The sequence below is a fragment of the Dermacentor albipictus genome, chromosome 5 (genome assembly GCF_038994185.2).
Source record: "Dermacentor albipictus isolate Rhodes 1998 colony chromosome 5, USDA_Dalb.pri_finalv2, whole genome shotgun sequence".
Classification (NCBI taxonomy): Eukaryota; Metazoa; Arthropoda; class Arachnida; order Ixodida; family Ixodidae; genus Dermacentor; species Dermacentor albipictus.
This window is the reverse complement of record NC_091825.1, coordinates 59,400,863-59,426,134: the sequence shown is the minus strand read 5'-3', so window position 1 is coordinate 59,426,134 and position 25,272 is coordinate 59,400,863. Positions and strand designations below refer to the sequence as shown.

General features: G+C 47.5%; 1 non-coding gene across 1 annotated transcript; it reads left to right on the top strand.

Annotated features, from left to right (window-relative positions):
- The first annotated feature begins 15,311 nt into the window (after positions 1 to 15,311).
- On the top strand, positions 15,312 to 15,384 carry TRNAT-CGU (transfer RNA threonine (anticodon CGU)). The gene has a single exon. It is a non-coding gene; the product is annotated as a tRNA-Thr (tRNA).
- The last annotated feature ends 9,888 nt before the right edge of the window (positions 15,385 to 25,272 follow it).

Below are 25,272 nucleotides of genomic sequence, written 5' to 3'. Positions count from 1 at the left end.
ATGGCTACCGGTCTGAAAAGCGGCAGCTTGTTCACGTCACCCGCCTGAAACGCTGTCATCCCCATGATTCCGAGTGGACGTATCAGTTACTCGCCCAGCGGGCTTCGTCTGTCAAGGGAGGAGTGTTGCACTAAGGCTACAGGGAGAACGGAAGAAGTGGAGAACGAAGTGCGCTTGTCTTTGCAGCGTTTCGGTGTCGGCGCAGCCCCTTTTCATCATTCATCTTTGAATAAACGCACCCCGTCGTAACAATAATGCTATAGTGTTCCAATTAGGTATACAACTTCGACCACTGGGTTGGCGTGTTGGATGGATGGATGGATGGATGGATGGATGGATGGATGGATGGATGGATGGATGGATGGATGGATGGATGGATGGATGGATGGATGGATGGATGGATGGATGGACGGACGGACGGACGGACGGACGGACGGACGGACGGACGGACGGACGGACGGACGGACGGACGGACGGACGGATGGACGGATGGATGGATGGATGGATGGATCGTTGCACTTAAAAACATATGGCGTGGTTTTGCTAATTTGTGGCAGCACAGTAAAGTTTGCTGTTCATCCATCACGGGGCAGCAGAGGCGATTGTGGCATTTTAGAGTTCTGGATAGCCACATGAAGACGATGCCCGAACCTCCGCACACTCGGCCGAGTCGCAAATACGCCAGAAATTACATTCTGAAATATTAAGTGCCAAAACCGCAATTTACTTATGAGGCATGCATCTACGCCGTAGAAAACATAACGAACGCATGCAAGGTTGCCAGATCAAATTTGAATGCCCCTCTCTGGCCGAAAATTACCGTACGGTTCTGTTTGTTTGTTTTTTTTTAGCCTTCAACTTTGTTGCTGGATACCCCCGTGCAGAGGTGCGGTCGTCACCACATTAGAGTGATTAACTCTCCTTCCCCCATTCTCCTTTCAACAAAAGCGATAAAAATAAAAAGCAAGGGACCTGGCATCGAAAGGGCGTACGCACACGTGTAAGCATCGAACAGGAAAAGTAAGCCTCAGAAAAGAGCGGCGGCAAGCGGGACAAATGACTCGACAAATGTGCGGCTCCGCCAATGGCATGGCGAACAACGCCCGGGGAGTGTGGACATCGCCGCTGTGCCCCAGTGGAGACGAACGACAAAAGGGTGTCGGTCAGTCTCGACTCGTTGCCCACGGGGGTCGCGCGGATCCTCCAAACCAGACAAAGAAAGAGAGAGAGAGAGAAGAATTCAAAAGAACGGGTCCCCTCGCGTCAGTTTTGTGGACCGTTTCCCCTCTCTCTCTCTCACTCTCTCTCTTCTGCATGAAAAGAAAGGAATGACAGTCCTCCCACAGGGCACGGATCTGCAACGAGCCGCGCTAAATCGGGGCGGGATAAAATGAAGTTGCACGAGGCGATGAAAAGGCAAATGGAGCTTGGAACGCCGGTCGAACGAAGCTGCGTGACCGAGGAGAAGAAGGAAAAAAATCGGGGCTCAGCAGCAGCTCCTCATGGCGAGGACTTCGTCTGTGTTAAGTCCCAAAGGCAAGCCCCGGAGTCTATTGACGGTGTCCCCTTTCACAACTCCCAAGCCGCCGCCCGCCGTCTGGCACCGGGTGCCGCATATATACGCTCGGCTTGGCTCGACAGTTGCCTTAGCTTTATGCTGCTACTGGCTGGCTTTGAGAGGCGCGAGCAGGGTGAAGCTATATCGTCGTGTGCGTTGAGGAGAGCGATGGCGTTGCCTCGCGAAGCGCGGGAAAGCGGCGACAACAGAAGCCACTCGACGACAATAGTGTGCCGCATATCGAGCGAGGCAGAGGGAAGCAAACGATAACCAGTAGGAAAAAGAGGGTGAAACGCACGAAACGAGACGAGACATAAAAAAAAGAAAAAAAGAAAACGTAGGAAATAAGGCTGTTGCCGTTTAAGGAGACGTGTGGTACTTGGTGAAGCAACTTACGGTCTCTGTTGAAGATTTCTTGTCTTATTATTTTTTTGCAGCAAATGCCTATAAACCACGAGTGGGGCATTCGACGACTGCCCTAACTTATAGCTTCCATTGCCACACTTTCTTCGGCATTTTTTTTCTCGCATGCCACAGAAACATCAGCTATGGGCGGACAGCCATTCGTTTCTGTGGGTGTCGTGCAAGACTGTGACGACGGCTCTCTTCGGTATCTGTGGGCTCTGGAATGGACTGCGCGCCCCTACAAATTACGAAGCGTTTCAAGGTCGCACGCTGCCAAAATAGTTGTCACCGGCGCGTTATAAATGTTAACCTACTTCCTAACTCAAGCTTTTCGCCTATGAAATTGTTTGTTCGTGATAGTACAAAACGTCAAAGAATTTGTTGTGAAAGAAAGAAAGAAAGAAAGGAAGAAAGAAAGAAGGAAAGAAAGAAAGAAAAGAAAGTATTGCGACCCTATTATGTGGTAGAGTGCCATTCACGCTATTTGACGCTGGTGCTTTCACTTGGTATTCCACTGAAGAAGTGAAATCATTTGCGCGAGCTAGTTGATATTTCGTGAAGAGCCAGAGGAATTCACAGAGTGCGCATAACGACAGTTTATTGGAATTCAAGCTATTGACTAACGAAACCTAATGTAGAAAAGCTAAAATTACACGCGCTTCCCGACAGTGCTGTTGCATTCGTTCTCCTGCTGACTACGGCCTTGCCAACAAAGCCGAAAGAGCCGTCACTCCTAGCAACTACCTCAGTATCCCTTGAAAATCCCAAATCTACCGTGTATTCTGGGAACAAACAGTAGTTTAATGTACACTCCCAAAAAGAAAAGGTCGTATTAATTACTACTTAGTTATTGCACTATTTTCTGCCTTGGTACAACTGCACTTGGTAACGGCAGACTGAATAACATTACTGACGAAAAAAGGTAGTCGGTGTTTCTAATGGCCTCAGCCACCATTTTCAAACGCAGTTAGCGCCACCAGATATGAAGTTTCAAGCACATATAATACATACACCGGACCCCCTCTGGCGTACTGCGGAGTGGGTCCGGTACACGAAGCTGTCGGAATTTTCCGGCCGTGTTGACCATCTGCAGAGCGTTTGTTGACCTTCATTCCATACCATTTTTTACTCACACTCATCCGTATATAACGATGACTGATGAAGACTGAAACTACCTCGCTGCTTTCATCAATATCATTTTTGACGTCCGTGAAGAAATTCACAGTTGACGCCAAAGCATATAACTTCTTTCGATATTCACCCGGGTTGCTACGCGGCATAATGTGCAACTGAAGTTATATCTAAGCTCGGAGGGCCCGTTTAATTCAACAGATATACTGCAACAGGGAGTTGCGAAATGCATTTTCCATGAGCTCGCGAGGATTCAGGCTGGTAACTTCTTAATATGCCCGGGTATATTTTCCCGGATTGTATTTGACACAGGGCATGTCTAAAGTGGATGATAGGCGTCGGCTGCAGGCTCGAGAGCGGAGAATTTCGGACACTGGACGTTTTTTTGGGGTGATAAATCCAGGTCCAAATGATGGCTGCGGAAGTACCACCCCTCCGTGAAATTTCCGCGAGGTGTCTGCACCCGCAGAAGAGCTATATCTGCTCTTGCAGTTCTTCTATACGTAAAGCTCTCGGGTAAGCTATGGCATAAAATTAGGGAAACTTGAGGCAAATTGTGATCGCGTACACTAATGATGTCGTTCTCTATGCATCCATTGCGAACTATACGGCTTTTGCAGCAGCCACCCATAAGACCTTTTTTATCCGCAGATGTGGAAGCAGCGTGTTCCTGAGCCCAGAAAACTTCCGGTCACGAACTTTTGGCAGCCAAGTTAGCGAAGGAAAAAGAAGCATTTTGTTCCATAGTGTACTAAAAGCCCATGTCCTGGATCCGTTCATACATCAGAAACGTCGATATCATCTATGCAGCTCTTGTGTTGTACTTCACTGTAAAATTCACTCGTAAATAATTCTGATTGTAAGGTAACACCGAGCGCTAGCTGGAAAGTTCTATATATTTATAAGCTATTGTAGCTTCAGTTAATTCGGAGGGCTTAATCGCAAGTTTTTCGGGAACTCTGTAAACATGAAAAGGGTCCCTGTATTATATTCCGCACGCACGTCCTCAGGTGCGGCCTGAGTGTCACCACTTCCAAGCATGCTAGTCAATAAAGCGGGTCTGGTTAATTTTTTTCATTAGTTTTTTTTTGCTAATGTATAAAAACAAATGAATTAACATTGCTGATAATTCCGCATACGCTGAGGCCCTCTGCTTCCGCTGTGTGTATGTGTTGGCAGCACGTTCAAGCAGAGCATCGATAATTTTTTATACGTTCACGTAAGATGACAAATAGAACATGTACAGGTGCGGTCACGGACTTACAATTTCAATTCAACGCTTATATCATACAAGCACACACAACCCGGTAAGCTATATATCTGTATATAGCAGCAAGGATCGTAGCTTGAACCCTGGGAATGTGCAATAGATTTTGATTCGCGAAGGTTCTTCATTGGACTTCTCAGACGCACGTCTTAGCCGTGAATCAGTTTATATCGCTAGCTTCGCGTTGTTATCAGACTCATTATTATCGCAACACTGAGCATGTTCTTTTTTTTTTGCCTGCTTCCAAGCTCCTAACCCTCTCTGTTTTGTCTCGTGTAAAGAGCGTATTGGTTCGCGGTTCACTCACAATTCGAACCAAAGCCCCTGTAGCGGAAAAAAAGAAGGAAGGAAGGAAGAAAAAGGAAAAGAAAGAGCGCGGAGAAAACCAACATGCGGAGGTGAGCAAGATGGCCAGATACGACAGTGAGTACTCGGTATGAATAGAGATTCGCGGGACGATATAAACAGCTGTCGCACGCTCTCGGTGCATAAGCCAGTGTGCACGGCTAAAGAGAGCGATCAGGTTTCCCGACCCTGCGCGCCCACCACGCGACCGAATCGCTCGTTTCAGGCTCTGTGATGTTGCCGACAGAAACGCGAACGTCGACGTGCGACAAAGTTGCGGAGTCGTCGTGTTATCCCTCCATATGTGAACGCGAAAAGTGTGGCGAGGTTAGTTGCCGTTGGGAAGTGATAACATCAGTTTTCTTACTGCCTCTCCCACTGCCTTTTGTTGCACTGCACTCGCTTATTTTATTATTTTTTTTTTCAGATGCTGTACATCCCATTGTGTATCCCGCGGTTGCTCCTTCTACTGCTTGCGCTTATCAGTGCTTTCTTTTTTTTTCGTATTTTAATTTCTACATTGACTATAGCTGGTGGCTTGGACACCCCGTCTTCTGAAAACGACCTCCGCAGGAAGCCCCTCTGTAAGCGTGAAGCGCAGTTCTGGCCCTGGACTTGAGAAGGCGCTGGGCCTGAATCAATCAGCCAATCAGCGGGTCAATAAATTTTTACCGTAAATACTACAGTAGTGGTACATTGATGAACATACCAGGAGGAGATGCCTAGTAAACAAACACCCCAGAACAAACCTCTTGTATGAAAACAAAAAATGGTTGTGGCTTAGCTAAGGTTAAGCCCAGGATGCGAAGCATACTAGCCTTTATTTTAGTTGTTGAACCACTGTTTAGCCTGGTGAACTGCTGTTGCTTGGCTATATTTGGTTCGGCTAGACGAAGAAACAACTCATGCGTTACTCTGCTTCGCCTTTAAGAGTGGAACGCGACAGCGTTCCCGTCGACCCGCCAGCGGCTACGCGCCCCGCATTGGACGCGGTGAGCGTCGAGCAACGCAGCGTTCAGCGCGGCAACGAAATGTGCGCCTGAGCAAGCGACGCACGCCTGAGCCTTAGAAACAGCTCGTTTCTAAGGCAACACCGCATTCACTAGAGGCGCTTTTGTACCGCTTTGAAGCATCGTACTCGTGGCTCAGTGGTAGCGTCTCCGTCTCACACTCCGGAGACCCTGGTTCGATTCCCACCCAGCCCATCTTGCGAGAGTTCAGCGACGCCGCGAGCGACGGCGCGAGTTGGAGCCCCGTTTCTCCTCTGTCGTGACGTCACGGTGTCACGTGGTATGGCGTGGTATGGGGTCAAAGGTCATTGAAGGCGACACCGCCGCGCCTGAGGAGCTGGGTTGAGCTCTCGTAATATGCTTCGCATAATAAAGAAAAGTAATATAGCAAACAAGTCAGTTATTTTAGCAAGCTGTTAGCAGTTAGCACTCAAAATTTGAGTGCCTATACCACGGAAATCTTCATGAAACGCACAGCTACACAAAAAGTAATGTTTATGGGGTTTTACGGTTCGAAACGAAAATCTGATTATGAGGCACGCCGTAGTGGGCGATTTCGGACTAATTTCGACCACCTGTCATTCTTCAACGTGCCGGTAAAGAATTCGGTGGGACGCAGTAGCTAACTAATGAATAAAATTGATTTTACGTAAAGATTGAATACTTGAACATGGATTATTTCTTTATTTTCTTACTAATCGCGAACAGTTCACTGTTGTTGCTAACTTTTCCTCTGCCCTGTCTGACGTCACCTCCGGTATACCTCAAGGCAGTGTACTCGGACCTCTTCTGTTTTTAATTTACGTTAACGACTTGCCGAACAATATATCATCTTTTTTACGAATATTTGCTGACGGCTGCATGTATACCGTTCGATTAACTGTTCCGCTGACCACGCGGCACTCCAAAATGATCTTGCGCTTATCAGTGATTGGTGTGCTACGTGGCTCATGTCCCTAAACGTGTGGAAATGCAAAGTAGTTTACTCTTCTCGAAAAACTGCGAACTCTCACTTTTCTTATCATTTGGGTTCTAACATAGTTGACCGCACCACAGTATATAAGCACTATGGAGCGCTCCTTACGCACAATCTTTCATGGACTAAACACATCACCTCCGTTTCAGCTAACACTTCCAGGTCATTAGGATTTCTGCGCCGCAACTTAGGAACTACACCTTCACCACTAAGAAAATTAGCATACATAACTATTTTATGGCCACAAATTGAGTACGCATTTTGTATACGGTCTCCTCATCCAAAATAACTCATCAAAGTCCTGGAGAGCATCCAGAATAGAGCGAGCCGTTTCATTAAAAAAAAAATTATGGTGACCAGTCAAGTGTAACCCAAATAGAAGTCGATCTTTCGTTGCAACCACTAACTACTCGCCGTTATATTGCCCTTCTATTACTATTTCATAGATTCGTCCACACAGTTGGCCTAACCTTATCAAACCTGAAAGAAGCATCCCCGACGTCACAAAGACTAAACAATCAGTTCAGCTACACCCGAATCTATGGCAACACACACGCTTTTAATTTTTCAGCTTTGCCCCGTGCGGTCCGATTATGGAACGTTCTACCAGATAACATCGCTTGCCAATCTAAACACAGTGCATTTCGCAATCTGCTAATCGATCAATATGCCGTTTCAACCGTCTAAACACGTCTTGCCTTTTTAAATGTCTTGCCTGCATTTTTCTACAAGTTAATAAAAGAACTTCAGTGGTGCTAACTTTTTACTATACTTACTACTGTATAACATGCAAAAACGTTTATAACGTTATTATGGTATTATGTTATTGTTTACCGTTTATTGTTATTGCCATACATAATGTATATGCTAATGTATTAATTTTCCATGTTGCGTGCATATTCCTTTCATTATAGATGTTTCTTTTTTCCCGATTCCATACTAATATGTCACCGTATTTCCCCCCTTACACAATTCCTTCTCGAAGGCCTGTAAGGTACGTGTAGATAAATAAATAAATAAACTTCTAGCGTAAGAAAACTTTGTAGCAAAATTTCTAAAAATATTGCACTTCCTTTAATTTCTTTTCATGTTTTGGATGTTTACAGGAGTACCGGAAGAAAAGTTCTTCACGCCACATACGCCAGAGCGGCGGAGCAGAGCAACAGCAACGCGGTAGCAACGGTGATTGATTCGAACCTACGCGAGATCACCTGCGCGTCACTACAAGGCTGTACGATAGTCGAGGCTGAAGAAGCGGCCGTCGCTCTAGCGGCAGCGGAGGGATATCGGTCTAAACGGTCTCTAACAATCCTTACAGACTCGCAAACAGAGTGCCGCAACTACCTACGCGGCAGAATAGGGCACGGAGCGCTCCGCATACTCCGCTCCGGAGACCACATAACACAACGACAAACAAAAGACGAACCAATTAGGCATACGATAGCATGGACGCCAGGACACACGGGAGTGGCAGGGAACCAAGAGGTGGAAAGGATAGCTCGAGGGCACACTTATTACCGAGAATCCAACGTAGGCGACCCCGAGGGGACCGAACCTGTACTCCAAGACTATTCGGCGATACTAAATTACTGCAAGGGCTGCAGATAGTGGTATCCACCACCGCACAACTCCCTTAGCAGAGAGGACTCTGTTCCGTGGAGGCAGTTACAAACGGGCTCGTACCCGAACCTAGACGTACTCAGCAAAATGTAGCCCACACAATACAATGACAAATGCCCCTGCATGGTGCCCCTGGACACCCACGCTTTATCACATAAAGTGGGCATGCCAGAAGATAGACGTGGTACCCGTCATATCAAACCCGAGTTCGGAGCAATGGGAGGGAGTGCTCTCCAGCGATCGCCGGGTCGACCAAGAAGGTCTGATTCATCGAGCACAACTGGCAGCAGCATCCAGCGGAGCCCTGGACTAAGGGCAACCGACGTCGTGCAAGAAGATGGACGAAGCCATCTGAAGACCGCAGAAGACGAGCGAATCTAGAGCTAATAAAATTTTTCACTCACTCACTCACTCACTCACTCACTCACTCACTCACTCACTCACTCACTCACTCACTCACTCACTCACTCACTCACTCACTCACGTGCATGGAAACAATCGCTAGTAGGCGAGGACACAAGAAATAGAAAGGACTACGAAAAGTGAAATATAGTACAATAATCCGCTGCGGCAGGCACAGTGGGTGTCCATGTGGGCACCGGCATGGGCAACATTGCTTCCGCAGAGAAGGCTTCAAATCAAATGCCAAAACGAGGGCGTTGCAGTTCAGACGTGTTAAGTGGAAGCCATGCGACGCAATATAGGCTTACCATTCGCGATAGGCAAGCGCACGGACATAATTTCTCCTCCCTAAACCAAAGTGCTCGTTTCAATTCGCACGTCCTCGCATTTGTACACGTTTCCGCCACATTTCCCTTTTAGTAGCTGGGACTAAGACCTTCAACAAACTTTACCAAAAACACTGAAATCGACCGAAGAGTTTATGCGCAGCTCTTAATCTAAAACAGCTTTCTCATGCCGAGGTCATCTGTTTCCGACCGAGTTGAGACAAAACACGCAAAAGATAACTTGAAAGTAGGTTATTTCTCGCGCCACCTTGTAACAAGCCGAACAGTTAAGCCACGCCAATGACTAGAGCTGCATGACTAGGCTATTCATGCATGTGCACTTCCAGAAGAGCAATAAAAGTTGTTGTAAAGGTGTGACAGTAACAAGAATTAAATAAGCGTGCTAAACAGATTATAAAAAAAAGTCACAGGCTTGCGCAGCACACGCAGCACAGTCGCAGCCTATAGGCTGGAGGAACGCCTGCATAGGAGCTCCGTTTTCGGCAGCACGCACTATAGAGGGCTCGCACCTTGCGGGGAGGCACCGTAACGTGTAGCGAAGAGAACACACAGGCATCGAGACAAGGCGGCGCACATGTCACATGCCTTAGCCCCTACTATGCGATACGATGCTGCTGCTGCTGTTGGCTCTGATGATTTACCTTTATTTGCGTCCCCTTTCAAACGAGGAGGTGACAAACAGTCGCCTAGCTTGCTTGCGTTGACCAAGTCCTGCTACATGCAACATGCAACTGCTATACATGTGGGGATACTTGGTAGAATAAAACGCAACTGAAATGCAAAATTTGCACGCAACCATGCTACGCGGTGCGCAGGTCAAGTTGTGACAAGTGATGCTGCTACTGCTGCTGCTGCTGATGATGATGATTTATTGGCATGCCCTTTGACACGGGCGGTGACAAGCTGCCACCCAGCCTGGATGATTTATTCAGCTATGCTATTCAGGGGTGGAACTGCCCAAAGTTATTTTGGGGCAATTTTCGGAACAAGTAAAGTTGCATGTTGGAGCAGTTTGGAGCAGGCAAAATTGCATTTTGGAGCAATTTAGAGCGGATAAAATTTTCCTTTGAAGCAATTCGGAGGAGGCCAATCTGAATTTTGGTGGAATAATGAAACATGGCAACGTACTTCGAAACCATGACGGAACACGGAATAAACCAACACGAGCGCTGTTTGCAACTGCCTAAAGCAACGCGTTGAGCTGAATTTTGTAGAAGGTTACCCTGATGCTCAAACCATCTACTGCATGCAAATTTGGTAATAGTGCCTGTAGACTTTTAATTAGTAGTAGCAATCACAAAAACATGCATTCTGCGACAGTGAGTTCAAAATTTCCAAAAGTAACCCAAGTCATGTTTATAAATACATCTTTCCTTAATATATCGACAGTGTGGCTGGAGGGCCTGGGAATGAGCTTCACCAACAGACCGTACGGAAAAGCCAGAGTTATGAACTGCTGTGGTTTACTGAAATCTATTTCTGCATAAAAGAAATAGTTTCGCTTTGCCGCGAGCCAATCAGAACGCGGGGCGGTAGAAGTTCACTTTTGTAGCTATAATGTACTATTGTACTAGAAGATGGAAGAGTGATCAAGGCAGAAAGCTGGGCTAGTTGGTGTGTCATCATTATTCAAAAGACTAGCGCAAAATGGCAGGGACGAAGACAGGCAAGACGACAGGACGAGCGCTAAACATCAACTGGTTTTTTACTGCGTGCGAAGGTACATATATACATTTCGTTGGTGCATGCGCACACAGTGTTAAAACAGTACAATCTCATTCTAATAAAAATGTGGCAAACTGTTCTGTAAGTACATTTTTTTTCTTTTTTGGACAAGGCAAGTGAAGCCATGCTGACACAGTTATCACATTCCCTGTCAATGTGGTATGCCTCACAAATCTCGCGCCCCCACCTTGTGCCTCCCCTACCTGCGTTGCCGGCGTTTGACACCACGTGTGTGCTTGCTAGAGGAGGTACAAGGTGGGGGCGCGAGATTTGTGAGGCCTATCACATTGACAGGGAAGGTGCTAACTGTGTCAGCACGGCTTCACTTGCCTTGGCCAAAAAAGAAAAAAATGTACTTACAGACCAGTCTGCCACATTTTGATTAGAATGAGATTGTACTGTTTTAACACTGTGTGCGCATGCACCAACGAATTGTATATATGTACCTTCGCTCGCATTAATAATAATAATATATGGGGTTTTACATGCCAAAACCAACTTCGCTCGCAGTAAAAAAACCCAGTTGATGTTTAGCGCTCGTCCTGTCGTCTTCCCTGTCTTTGTCCTTGCTATTTTGCGCTAGTTTTTTGAATAATGGAAGAGTGGGTCGAGCGGTGGCGCGGCGCATGCTTTCCTGTAAAGCCGAAGGCAGCGGTGGCACTACGATCTAAATATATATTCCCGCACCGGTACTCATGATGATAGCGAAAAATGTTCTCAGAGTATGCAGTCCAGTCCATGCGGTAACAATTTCTAGGTCACCATATGTATCACCGCAGACCCAGAGGGCTGCAATCGACTCTGGGCCGGCATAACGTAGAATTCCAATCTGTTTTAATTGCAAGTCCACCATTAGCCCTTCGTGATAGGTCAAAATGACTCAGGTCTCATCCCTATGGGCCCAAAAAACAGGCTGGAATAGTTTTGCGTTACACCGGCCCTGGGGAGAGAGACGCCCACCCGCTGAACCCGATGCAGCACGCGCCTACATAATTCAGAATACTTTTGCATTGCACGAAATTAAAGCTTTTGTCGGCGCTTCATTCCCATAAACCACCACGAACGAACGAAATGTGAATAAAAAATAAGAAAGTGTAGCACGTTTCATAAGTATTAACTCGTTGGCGTGATCTCACGCCGCTACTTATCCGGTCGACAAAGGTGGCATAGGGCTCGCAATAAGCTTGAAGCAAAAATTATGCCGACATTACTTCATTTCCATAATGTAGTTAGTGCTACACCTTTGTATGTAAGCAGATGTACCACCACGAACGAACGAAATGTGAATAAAAAATCACAAAGTGGAACACGTTTCATAAGTATTAACTTGTTGGCGTGATCTCACGCCGCTACTTATCCGGTCGACAAAGGTGGCATGGCGCTCACAATAAGCTTGAAGCAAAAATTATGCCGACATTACATATTGGCTAATACAGATACGAAAGAATACGTTCTAGCTAGCCCCAACTTGTTTCACTACCATAATGCCCCATACTTTATCATTCTCTTTCTAGGTATGGGTTTATGAGGTGGTTTCACTCTACGCAGGAAATAATCGCATGAAGGCACTATCAGCATAAATTCAAACGCAAACACATCCGAGAGTACACTCCGAGGCGTTATTTCGTTTACAGTTTAGGTGAAACTGGGAACATTTGTAACAGTGGCTTAATTCAGACTTCGAAACGTACACATGTCACTGCTCCATGTTTGGAAACTAGCTATCCGTCAACGTGAATTCTTTTTCGAACTCACTATAGGGCAGCAAAAACGTCCGAAGAAAATGTTTTTCTGATGTTTTAGCTGCTCTATAGTGAGTCCGAAAAAAAATAAATGCACGTGCGTCACTGCCCCAAAAGCTGAAATCATTGCAGGCACGCCCAAAATAGCTCTGAAGACCTACCAGTACACTTATTAGGCGTATTGTAACTCGTACTTCGACAGGAGATGGCGGGCGCCTGCGTGTGCAATGAAGGCATACATACCGTGTCGTTTGACAGTTGCCCCTTTACACTCCTGGTATGCTTCACTGCGATGCATTCTGCATGCTTGACCGCATTACATTTTTGTAATGCGGCGAAGGTCACTTTGGGAAATGGGGATTATTCAACATGGCAGGCTTTCTGCGCTTCGAAGGTATCGGTCGGGATAACAAAGGTGGAGTCGGCGCCATTGCTGACAGCGGCACATTCTTTCAATGAAAACAAATGCAGTGAACAACGAGAAGCTTAGTAGCGAACGGCTGAAGCAGCTATTCCTACTAGCGTTCCCGCGATGGTGGCTGCCAGCGAATCGGCGTGCGAGCAACTGCCGCACAGTCCAAATGTCAGTGGCTTCGAGTATAACTGTTTCGGACTTGCAGTCACGGCGAGAAAGTTGGGAAAATCAGACGGCGAAAAGTTTTCCGTCCGAAATTCCAGACGTTCGCACACATTGACTCTATGGGGCAGGTCGCGGTTCCGCGAAGGCATCCGAATTATCGGGTATGTTTTCTAAAAAAAAAAAATTGGTCGTTCACTGTACTTATACATAAAATGCGGTCGTTACGACATGCGTTTCTATTCACGCTAACGGCACAAGAGCAAAACCAGAAGTCACAGTGCCAACAAGATAATGACGCACTGCCAACAAGATAACGAAACACTGGACGTGAGGGGAAAACAGTTTTAAAATGTACTAGCTCGATCGCAGCGCCCTCAGTACATACCTTTCGTTGTTTTGTGCCTTAGCTGGGGAGCGCCTCATCGCTAGCTCCGGCCCGACAGCAGTTCCGACAGCAGCGACGACAGACTATAGCGTGGCCGCGTGCGCGCCGGCCAACTTGACGGCAGCGCCGAAAGGTCCAGAGTCATGAGCGCGAAAATTAAGAGAAATTGTGCCGGAGGCGCCGTCGCACGGTGGGTAAAAAGGCTACACTCATGCTCTGGCTGTTCCGCGGCAACTGTCGGAGCACATATGGCGAAGCCGTTCTGGCGCAGCCGTGGCGCAATTATTTCTGTCAAATTCCTCTGTTTGCATGCGGAGTTTGCCGCAGAAATTGGCGTTTGTATCAAAAATGGCGCAGTTGGCGCAGGAGTCCCGCCCCTATATTGCATCGATATTGTGTCAAGAGACATTTTCGGTCCGTGGCACTTCCCTCAGTTAAGCAGTGCTCATAAATGTTTGGTTGCTATTTAGAGTAATTATTCATCGCACTAGAGTCTCCCCGCTTAGCCTGTTTCCAATAGCTTAAAGAGTTATACGGATAGTGTTCGCATGAACGTTCTTCTTCCCTTTCTTTCTTCTTCAGCACTGCAGTAGGAAGCGTTGCACAACTCGCTGGAATACACGTGAAGTGCCCTTCGCCAATGGTCACGTGCCCCCAAACGACGCCGCGCCAGATCGCGGCTGCTAGCCGTCGGCGCATGAAGATTTCCCATGCACAGAAGTTTCATGACCACAAAAAAAAAAATATTTAAAAAGTCTTGTAGAAATCTCCGCTGGCTCCGCTACAGAGCCGATTGAGGGTCTCTCCGCTTGGCTTCTTTTTCTTTCGTTTTGCAGCCAAGCTGACAGCGCGTCGCTCATTTGGGAGAGATGCACTTAGCGAAAACGACAAATGAACTCAGTTTTCTGCAGTGCCTAGCTCAGCCTGTGAAATATAAGCGGAGCGTATAGTATGTGACACTTGTTGGCTCAAACTACCTAACGTGCACATCTGTTCAAATCATGCCTTTCCTTCTCGCCCAACGCCCGGGAAAACGCGACGTTCTAGCGCAGAGCTTTGCTGCTAGGCCTTCCGGCCTTGCGGTAAAGTTCTCTTCAGGTTTCAGTTCTCTCTGGGCTCTCTTCGACAGGTATACAAGAACCACTTGGAACTGCTCCAAAATTCCTCTCGTGAGAACTCACACCAGACAACGCAATTCGGTCGAGTTCTATGCTGCTACGTCGACGCCATGCGTCCAAGCAAAAATCTATGCCGGAGCCATAGCAGGGCGACGATCTTCAAGCGGGATAAACACAGAACCCATCGCCATTGCAGACGGTGCCGCCGCAGACTTACAAGTCGTCGGCAGAGGCACTGAAGAGACACTGCAGTGAACATGGTGTTGATCTGTAACGATAAATTACGTTCCTACAATACCCAACATACTCTTGCCGAAACAGGAGACTTGGAAAGGCAAGAAAAGAATGAAAGAGTGATGACGCCGCCGCCTTCAAGTTCCCGCGCCAGCTTGCAGCGACGTCACATAAGTACAAGTAATTTCCCCTACGTTGTTCTTGGTGTCTTTGTTTACTTCTCATGATACGATTAATAAAAAATCGTTCTTACATAACGAGGGTCTCGAGTTGCCTTCAGGTAGCATGTGCGGGTTTATTGACCAGTTGCATTCACCCAGAAAGATTACGTATACGTTACGCCTGCGGCAGAAAGGATTTTCCACATCCGCCGCCAAAGTTTGTGAGTGGTGGCGCTGGCTAACACTCCCAAGGTTAGTTCATGTAGTAACACATAAATACCCAAGAAAGTGGATGAGGAAACGGTGCCGCGGTAGCTCAATTGGTTAGAGCATCGCACGCGTAATGCGAAAACGTGGGATCATTCCCCACCTGCGGCAAGTTGTTTTTCCATCCAGCTTCATTGCCATTAGTTTATCATCTCTTTAATTCAGTTAGTAAGTACAAGTAATTTCCGCTATGTTGCTCTCGGTGTCCTTGTTTGTTGGCGTTTCATGACCGGAAAGGAAAGGGCAACTCTTGAACTAAAAACCACCTTTTGTCATGCCTTACTTGCTTTGTCTATCCCATACCATTATGAAGGTTGCCGAAATATGTGGGACTCGCGTCGTTTTTTCAGCGCCTTTTAAGCTTAAGAAAGTGTGCCCACTACTGACTAATGCAAATAAAGCAGTGTACCTCATACAAGAAGAACCATCAAAACAAGTTCACAAAATGCATATATAATGTTATCTACGAGCTGCCTCTGTCGTGCGGCCGGTCCTACATAGGTCAAACTGCCCGCTGTTTCATTGAGCGTGCACAGGAACGTGAGCGATCCATGCGCACCGGCACGGGCAGTAATCTCCCCTTGCAATGCAAGAGATTCGACAGCAAAAGCTGTTTGCTGTGCGTATCTGGAACACACTAAATTCCTTTCAAAGGCAAAATTAAAAACAGAAAGAGAAGTCATTGAGGCATTCCACATCGCTAGGGCAACTGCATTAGCTCACCTTCTATGTCACTGTCAAGGAAGGAAAATGAATTTTCAAATCGGCACATTAAGGCTATCCCATGCTCTTAAAGCACACGTGGCTTTGCTATTTTTCGTCACTGCCTCGTGCACAATTTCATCACGACTGTTCCTTGTTTTTCTATTTTGTAGGACCTTGTAGATCCCCTTCCTTCACGAAATAAAGCCAGTTGGAAGTCTGCGCTTTGTGTGTCCGTCTATGTTTTTCTTCACGTCCTGGCTTCTTCGAACAGTTTCAAATTTTGCTGAATCTGTGAACCGACTAGCCCGTCAACATACCTTACCTTAATTAGCACTAGGGGCAACGACAACGCAATAACTTGAGGATAAAGATCGTCGAGCGTCCTCCATAGTCTTTAAACTAACACTTTGAACACAAAGTCCGACACGCATATGCCTGAAATTGCGCTTCTGAAATGTTTGCTATTAATGGATAACGAAAGAATGTATGAAAAATCAACCCCGCTTACTATTCAAGAATACGTTGAGTATGCAATGGGGTGTGGTTATTTGCGGCACTATATTGCACTCTTTTATAGAGGGTGCTTCTCCTTACCACCATGCCTTAACCGTACGCGGAAGCAAACCGGCACTTCATGCGCCACTTCCTCAAGTAACGCGTTCGGAACCCCGTGCAGAGCCTGCCGCCGCCTCTGATGGCAGACGCAGCGACCAGAGGCGCAGCGTTCCCTTTACCAACATGCCATCATGCGGTACTGAACGGTACTACCTCGTCGGTGGTACTACAATACTGTCCCACGGCGCGTTTGCGCGCGGGCCTTATCTTGAAAGCGATCTGCTTTCGGGGAACAGTATAGGTGGGAAGACGGTTCGTATAGCTTTGCATGCGCTTCCTCACCCCTCAGTTTGCGTTGAAGTGATAAACAGCACGAAGGTCACTTCGCTCACTGCTGCTGCCGCGATTCCTCACGCCAGCGTTTTGACAGAGAGTGTCCACGGTCATCGAGTGTGAAGTGTTCTTGTATGCCTGTGCGCACTGACGTTATGTTACCTAACATAGATAGTAAAGGAATTTGTTCTACAGTGGCTGCACGCTGCTGCGCATGGCGCGGCCGCGCGAGCGCTGTCTTGGACATTATCTGCAATGCGGACAGCGTAGGCGTCTAGGCGCGCCGAGGACCGATAGCAACGTGCGCGCTATATATAGCACCCATACGCTTGCGCGTCGCCCGCGTTCACCTACTGAAATGTCACTGTAATATTTTTACACGAAAACGTAACTGGCCCGCTCTTCGAATCGGTAGTGTTTGTCTGAGTTCGCGAAACATTGCATACGGCACTAAAGTTGTTCTTCTACCACTAAAGTTGCTCATAATTTGCCCGCATTCTTTACAAAGTTATTCCTCGGAATTTTGAAAATGACAGCTCATAAACTGACATCTTGAAACAAAACACTGCAGTGCATATATTTTATGTTAAATCTTCTCAAACTGAAATTTTAAAAGTACGTAACAAATGTCGTCACCCAAACAATCCGCATACAGAGGGTTAACCAGCGAAGCTGAAACGTGCGGCCCCGGTGTCTATCACTGGGTTAATCCCAACGATTCCTTAAATGACGGCTTCGTGGGCTGCCGGATCTTCGCTACGCAGTTGCCCGGGCTGCAGCATCGCCACAACGTAGGCGAACTCGTTCCCCGTTCTGCTCGCGGCGTCGCTGATCGAAAGTTGCCTGCTTCTAAGGAGCACGTATGACGCATGGCCTACCCATTTTGGAGCCGGAGAGCAACTTCTGCACGCGCGCTCAGGTTTGAGGGAGGGCCGCGACGTCACAACTAGCGCAGCTAATCCAACACCACCTAGATAGCACAAGGCCTTTTCACTCCGATCCATGACATTATGTTATCTGGCCCGAGTGTCACAGTTTATATAATGCGGATGCTCCCGAGTAGGCAAGTATGATTTTGACATCGCCGCTTTCATCACGCCAGCGTTGTCAATGGAAATTTCGGGCCAGGTGGTGTGGCGCCATGAATCGGAGTAAATAGGCCTGCGCTATCGGTGGCGCACGCCTCTCTTTCTCTCTCTCTGTTTTCGCGCACACGCATGAGGTTGCGCCGGAGTTTTCGGCGTACAGGCGGCCAACAGACGGACAGACAAATAGGCTAGCCATATAGAGCTTCGCCATGGCTTAGCTGTGATAACAAAAGAGCGGCCAACGAAAGAGGCCGCGTTTCTACCAATAAGCTCGCCTTCGTGCATAGCGTTTGCCGCCAGCGTTTCCCAGTAAATAACATGGTTACGTAGGCGAATCCTCAAGCCAGCCTTTTGATAGCGAGTGTCCGCGGTCATCGCGTGTGAAGCGTTCATGTTTGTCTGTGCGTGCTCACACCATGCTATGTAATTTAGATAGTAAGCGAATGTTTAGAACAGGGGACCCTACTCCGGTGCTTCCTGCATATGGCACGGCCGCACGAGCCATACCCTAAATACAATCTGCTATGCGAACAGTGCAGGCATCTAGGCGCACCGACGTTCGATAGTGTCGTGTGCGTTATAGCTCCCATGCGCTTGCGCGTCACCCACGTTCTCGAAGAGAAACGTCACTGTACCTTTATTTTTATTTTTTGCATGATGAGTGGGATCGGAGCCAGCTGTGGAAGAAGACGACGACGAACGCGCGAGCAGTGGCACGAGCGCTTGTCTGCTCGAGGCGAGCTCACGTGACTTTCTGTACCACACGCCAGGTTTTCCAGACCATCGGGGGCTTTCGCTTAAGGCTTTCGTCTCAATAATTACTCAAGAGAACCTTGGCGCTAGTGTCTACGGGAGCTGTTATCCGGGCGGTTCAGGCAGCATCGGAATTGTGGGAAGTACATGAATTTGCCTAAACGGCGTCCTTCTAGCTTTAAACGTCTCTTGGAATTCGTAAAGTCGTAATTTTCAACAAAGTACTGTTGAATAAATAATTAGGTGACCATTATTAAAATGATCCGCCGGCAGGATTAGCGCACAGGTCCATCACAGAGGCCCGAAATTGAAACCGTTATACGCCACGGCCGCATGCATCGACAAGCGGCGTAGAACGCCATCATGAATTGCATGCGGGCAAGCGAGCGCCTTGAGACGCTTGGCGCGTTTCGATTTGGACACACCATTCAACATGTTGAGGCGCTATTAATAACGACTGTACGTGTTCGCAGGGTATTCTTCTGGCGTGGAAAGAAAAAGCCCCAAAATAAGTAAACATTTACGCTCAGTGGTGTGCTTTGTCTTTGTAGCCCACACTCACACTTTTGCAGTGAAGCTGTGTATGGCTAGGTTCTGAGAAAATTGCCTACGTCTATCGAGCCGTGTAGAACGCGCCTTGAGAGCTTGTAGTTCGATGTTATCGGCGCGCGAGCGAGCATCGCTTGACGCCGGGCACGTCGGAATAAAGCGCAATACTGTATCCACCAATAGTTGTGCTTCTTTCTGTCCTGTCATTTCCGTAACGATGTTATCAGTTGTACTTTGGCCGCACTATGGACAGGACAGGTATTGCTCTCTCCGAAGAATAACAACGTGCCCTCAAGGAACGGCAATGAGAACATAAACGCGAATGGGCCGACGGTTCACGCCCATCGAGCCTCACGGACGAAGAACAGCGTGCCCATCTAGATTGTCGGCAACAGCAGCATCAGCAGCGGGAGTATGTGCAGTGACGGCTAGCCAAAATTATCGACGACGAGCGGGTCGCCGACGCCAAACGAATGCGGTGCGCCCGCCGGTACCCAGAATACCGCGAGGACGAGAACGCCCGCCACCGGTAGGGCGACAATCCAGCCGAACGTTTCCCGTGAGCCGCGTCATCTTCCGAGGCTCAACATCGACGACTGGTCGCACCTTGCCTTCGCATTATGTGCATACGGTGTTTAACGCACGGCAATGGACAGTTCGCCATTAAGGTACCCACATAAGCAGCTTCGCTGGTCATCCACGTTCACAGAGTGGAATGGCACTGAATTTTTTTACAGCTCCGCTGGTAGCCCATATTCACAGATTGGAATGGCTGTTTGTAAGCGCTAGAGTGAAGAAGAAAAAAAGAAACAGTCGAACATGCACACCAGCGCAGCGGGTGGAAGAAGAACACGTGAAAGCCGCAGAGTTTATATGTAAAGAAATTACACTGACAATTGCAAGCTTGATGTTCTAACCACCAGGCCAGAAATAGTAGTGGTTTATTGTGGAAAATGATGCATATTCCTGCTGCCCGATAGGGAACACGGTGAAGAGTCAGGGAAGGCAAAGTGGGAAATAAAGATGAAAGGAAGGGTAGGAAAGGGGAAGCAGCAGGAATCTCGTCCGTTCGTGGAGGTGGCCGATTATGAAGGCAGTGGCCCGGCGGGGTGTGGGAACTCATAGGTATACAGGTGTTTGATCCCGATCGCCTCCACAAACTCCAAGAGGCTGTGGTCGGCTCGCAGGTGGGGAGGCGACGAGAACAGCGACGTATGCATGTATAAAGGCGGAATAAAACGCCTTTAGGAATTTCACCCGTGCAAGCCAGCACTTTGAGGCGTTAATTTGGCGCGTAGCCATGTTTCGTAGCAAAACTTATTGAATGTTAGCTCGTGCTTTTGGCCGGCGATAACGCTAGACAGCCAGACGCGTTCGTCTCCTAAAGGTACAGTCGCGTGCAATATGACTTCCAAACACCCTTCTTCGTGGTCGAAGGGGCTCCAGGGCTGCGCGGCGGCTCTGACATGCGAAATAATAAATACCACGCGGTTAATACATGCGGTAATAATATAGACGGTTTAATAAACACCACTAATTAAAGCTGTGTTTAGGTCCAGAAATTACCCTGTGTCTGCGCAGCCGTACAGTCTTAGAGCCCTTTCTACCACGGGCACCTGTGTTGCAGGTCATATTGCACGTGACTGTACGTCTATACATGTTTTTATCTAGCATTTTCTATACATCTCCTTGATCTTTTCTTTCCCCCTTCAAAATCTACCTTGTACATCTGACTGCAAGAGAAATCTATCTTGTACCCATGACTGCCTTGTACCCAAATCTACCTTGTACCCATGACTGCAAGAGATCCGGTTGTATTAACCTCTTCCCTGTCTTTTTTTTTTTCACCAATACTCTAAACGTCTCTTCCTTATCTCGACTGTTGAACGGTTGACGCTTCCGTCAACTTTAAACCCAAGCGCTTCCGGAAGGTGCACTTTACCTACGGTACTCACTGGATGAATCTTTTCGCATTCCATTAGGATGTGCTGAGTGATCTCCGGATTTTTGCTGCAACATACATGCCTCATCTATAGTTCCGAATATCTGCTCCGATATGTTTTTGTCCTCAGGAAACTGGCTCTAGCCTCACATATCAAGACACTGCCCTGTAAACCTCCACGCCCTTTTTCCTTTCTATGTTTTGTATCCAATTAACTGTCTCCGTTCCTCTCACTTTCTTTCTGATGGCTCCTGGTTCTGTAGTTACCGTTTCAATTACCTTGTACTTGGTTGCCAATTTTCTTGACCTCTGCCCGCATTCTGTGTCCGCGCTTTACAAGTACAGATATTTGTGCACTTAAATAAGGTGCCCATTCATTTTCATCCATATCCTGAGTCTTTCTTGAAAACTAATTTTGCTCAGTGCTTCTCCGTCCACTTCAAAAGAGGCCCAACCCATGTCACTCTGCTCTGCCTCATTTCTGGTTTTACTGTGGGCTCCCAAAGAAAACCGGCCTATTGATCTTTAGGCAACTTCCCGCTCCAACAAGATATCGGATTCTAAGCGTGGAATAGCATTTGCGAACGTTAGCGCTGGCACCATGACTCCTTTCCAGATCTCACGCACAACTTCATACTTATTGCGGCCCCACAGTACTCTGCGTTTCCTGATTCCGCCTTGCCTTGTATATTCATATTCTCTGGGTGGGTGCTTGAGTAAGTCTTTCCTTCGTTTATGTATACGCCAAGGTATTTCTATTGCTTGACTATGGCTATGACTTTCTATTGAATGAGCACCAAGTAATTATCGATTTCTCTGTGCGAAACTTGGGGCATAGATTTGTCGCTACGTTGCCACATGTATCTGTTCGCAAGTTCTCAGATGTCTGTAAATCACTTTTATTGTCCGCTAGTAGCACTATGTCATTCGAACGCATCAACCCAGGGTGCTTATTTGTCCCTTACGCATGTAGCATAAATCAAACCCTAATTCGCTGCTCTCCCGTTGTCTTTCTATGCCCTCAACATAAAGCGTGAACAACAATGGAGACAGACGACATCCTTGCTTCAGTCCTTGGTGAATTCCAACCACTTCATTACTTTTTCGACCTTCCCGTACAACTTGTATACTCGTTTGTCTCTGTATCTCTCCCTCAGCAGCTCCACGAAATCGTTCTCTATGCCTTCGTGATTAAGAACATCCCATAACAATTCCCTGTCTACGTTGTCATATGCTCCTTTAATATCTAGAAATGCTATCCATAACGGTCTATTCTTAGCTACTGAAATCTCTATGCACTGAGTTAGCACAAATACATGATCATCTAAGCGTCTGCCTGGCCTGAACCTATCCTGCAGTTTCCCTGGCGTACCGATAATTTCTCTTCACCCACTTCGACAGTTCCAATTTTATGGCTTGTATTGCCATTTTATATGTCACCGACGTTACTGTAACTGGCCTGTACTAGTTTGTCTTATCCTTATCACTTTTACCTTTGTAGATGAAGTTCATCTTGCTTTCGTGTTATCCAAACGGAATGTTCTTGCTCTATGGCATTAGTCAGCAATGCCTTGGTCTGTGGACCAAAGTTTTTGATTAGCTGCACTGGGATTTCATCGAGTCCCACTGCCGTGTTATTAGGGATAACTTCTTCTGTTTTTCTTTTTTCAATAAAAACTTTCTACGTTAAATTTCGATTTCTCATTTTCTGTGTTGTTGCTAGATCTGTTTTGAGTCTGAACAACACTTTTTTTTTTCGTGCCCAAGTTATCCCAGATAACGTCTGTAATATACCACAGTGCATCGTCTTCTTCGTAGGTGTTACCGTCTTAATCCCTTATAGCCGCTTGTGAATTTTCAGTTGGAACTACGAGTGTTCTTACATTCATTCATTCACAAAACTTTATTAGAGTCCTGAAGCCCGGTCTTTTCAGACCGAGGTGGGCCGCGTCCACGTCGGCACCATGGTTCCACATGGTTCGTGGTTCATGGAACCATGGTTCACATGGTTCCAGAATCTTTTTGGGCCACCTTCGTCGTTTTTACGAATGTTATGCAGTCAAGATTCATTTGCGCCTTTAACTTTCTCTTGCACGAGCTCATTCACCACCGCGCAGTTGTGCCGCGCAGTTGTGGCGTCACCTTTCTCACAAGCAAGGAATCATAATGTATGGCCTCTGAGATCGAGCAGTGACATGCATGCCGTAAAATCTTAGAGGCCATGTCCAGCCAATAAAGCCATATTCGTTAAGCCTTCCCTTACCGCTGTTGAGACGCCGAGAAAGAAGTGGCTTCGCAACGGAACCCTTTTTGTAGACAGTCCGCGCGTCTGCCTGTTTGTATGACAAATACAATGCCGATTTCAAGGACAAGGAACTGCACGCCAAACAAGGAGTTGTGTGCCTAGCCCTCAATGTCCTTGTACCACCAGATCTGACGCACCGAAAACCTTTTTGTCCGCTGTCTGGCACGTCGGCGTCGTACAAGTATACAGAACAAATTAGTATTACACAGTCTTAACAGTATTACGCAGTTTAACAGCATTAAACATTAGTGTTAGTTATCAGTCACCAGTAGCTCTTCTTGTCCGCATCCGACATGCCTGAGCGTGACCGGCAGTGGCGCAAGGAAACACAGACAGTCCTCCGTTGAAATACGAAATCGGCTGAACGGAACGCGCGCTTTCACGCGAAATAACGAATGGAACGAGACGACTCGGGATGCCGAGCGTCGCTGCTGCGTCCCGGAAAACGCAATTGTGAACTTGGCCGCGCACACCTGCCACGCAGACGCTGTGTCGCGCAAGATTTTGTCGCTAGTGCGGACGTTCGCTGCGCGTCCCTCTCTAATCGTGCACTGCGGCGCTGTGGCGGGTTTCTACAATAGACCAAGCAGGTCGTGTCTTGTGATACAACGCTTTAGTGCTTAACGAAAGTTTCATTTTCTCTGCCCGGCGGGCCATAGAGGTTTAGGGACGCGTTCTTCAATAAAATCTGCTTTCTTGTCGTAAAGTACCATTATGATTCTTTTTGGCCACGTGAAAGCGTCTTGTACCACGATACCGACAGTACGTCGGATCTCCGTAGCTTTAATATGCTAAGCATTTCTTTGCCTAGTCATAACCTACAGGTCCTCCGTTGAAATACGAAACGCGAAGCCGTGCAAGGCCGTGGAAGCTTGATGTCGCCGATGCGCTCAGCCCCATGCGCTCTCACGCACACAGCCAGAGAGTTTTCTACAAAAATTTTTCTAGGAAACTCTATACACACAGCTACTGGCTTGGCGTCTCCTCTCATTGCTCCATTCGTCGATACGGGCGTGCGCGTCACAGATAGATGCGACTCGGTTCCGCTAGCTTCGCTATGTCACGTGTAGCCATCCACTTGCAGGTACAACAATTGGCCCACGAGAGTATCAAGCTATACAAGCTCTGCGCAGACTATAGAGGTATGCGATTCATACCAACGTGGCAAGGCAGGAGGCGAAGTGACGGGCCAGCGACGTACCCGCGGCCGTGGAGCGTGAGCAAGACTAGAAGCGATGCGCGACCTAAGAACAGCGGCACGCCAAAAGAACAGCCGTTTAACAGGCCGCCGAGACCGAGCGGATTGGAGCACCTCCACTTGCGGGACGCGGACGCCCGCTTTCAAAGGCACTTCGTCGAAGAAGAATTTTGTGCGGCACGTGAGTGACTGCGACCGCCTCTGGTTGTGATCGTACGTCGTCAGCACGTCTCACTCCGCACATGTGGCGTTCTTCGGGCGAGGATTTTCCTGGGAGGACGCGAATTCGTTCGGACTATGCGCCACGTGCAAGAAATCTTTCGCATTGACTTAGATAATGGTCAAGGATAGTTTCTGACGTATGTCTTTTTTTTTAAATGTGAGACATTCATTTGCCCCATTCTTGGCACCTATGGGCAGGTAAGTAGCTATAGACACTTAAGTTCCTGTCTCGCCTCGCTTCAATAAAACGAGAATAATGTTGGACTGACGGTGGAATCGACCCTCTGTGGTCTAATGGTGGAACCATTAGACCGCGATCGTGCCAATGCTTCTCTCTTTCCAGAGCCAG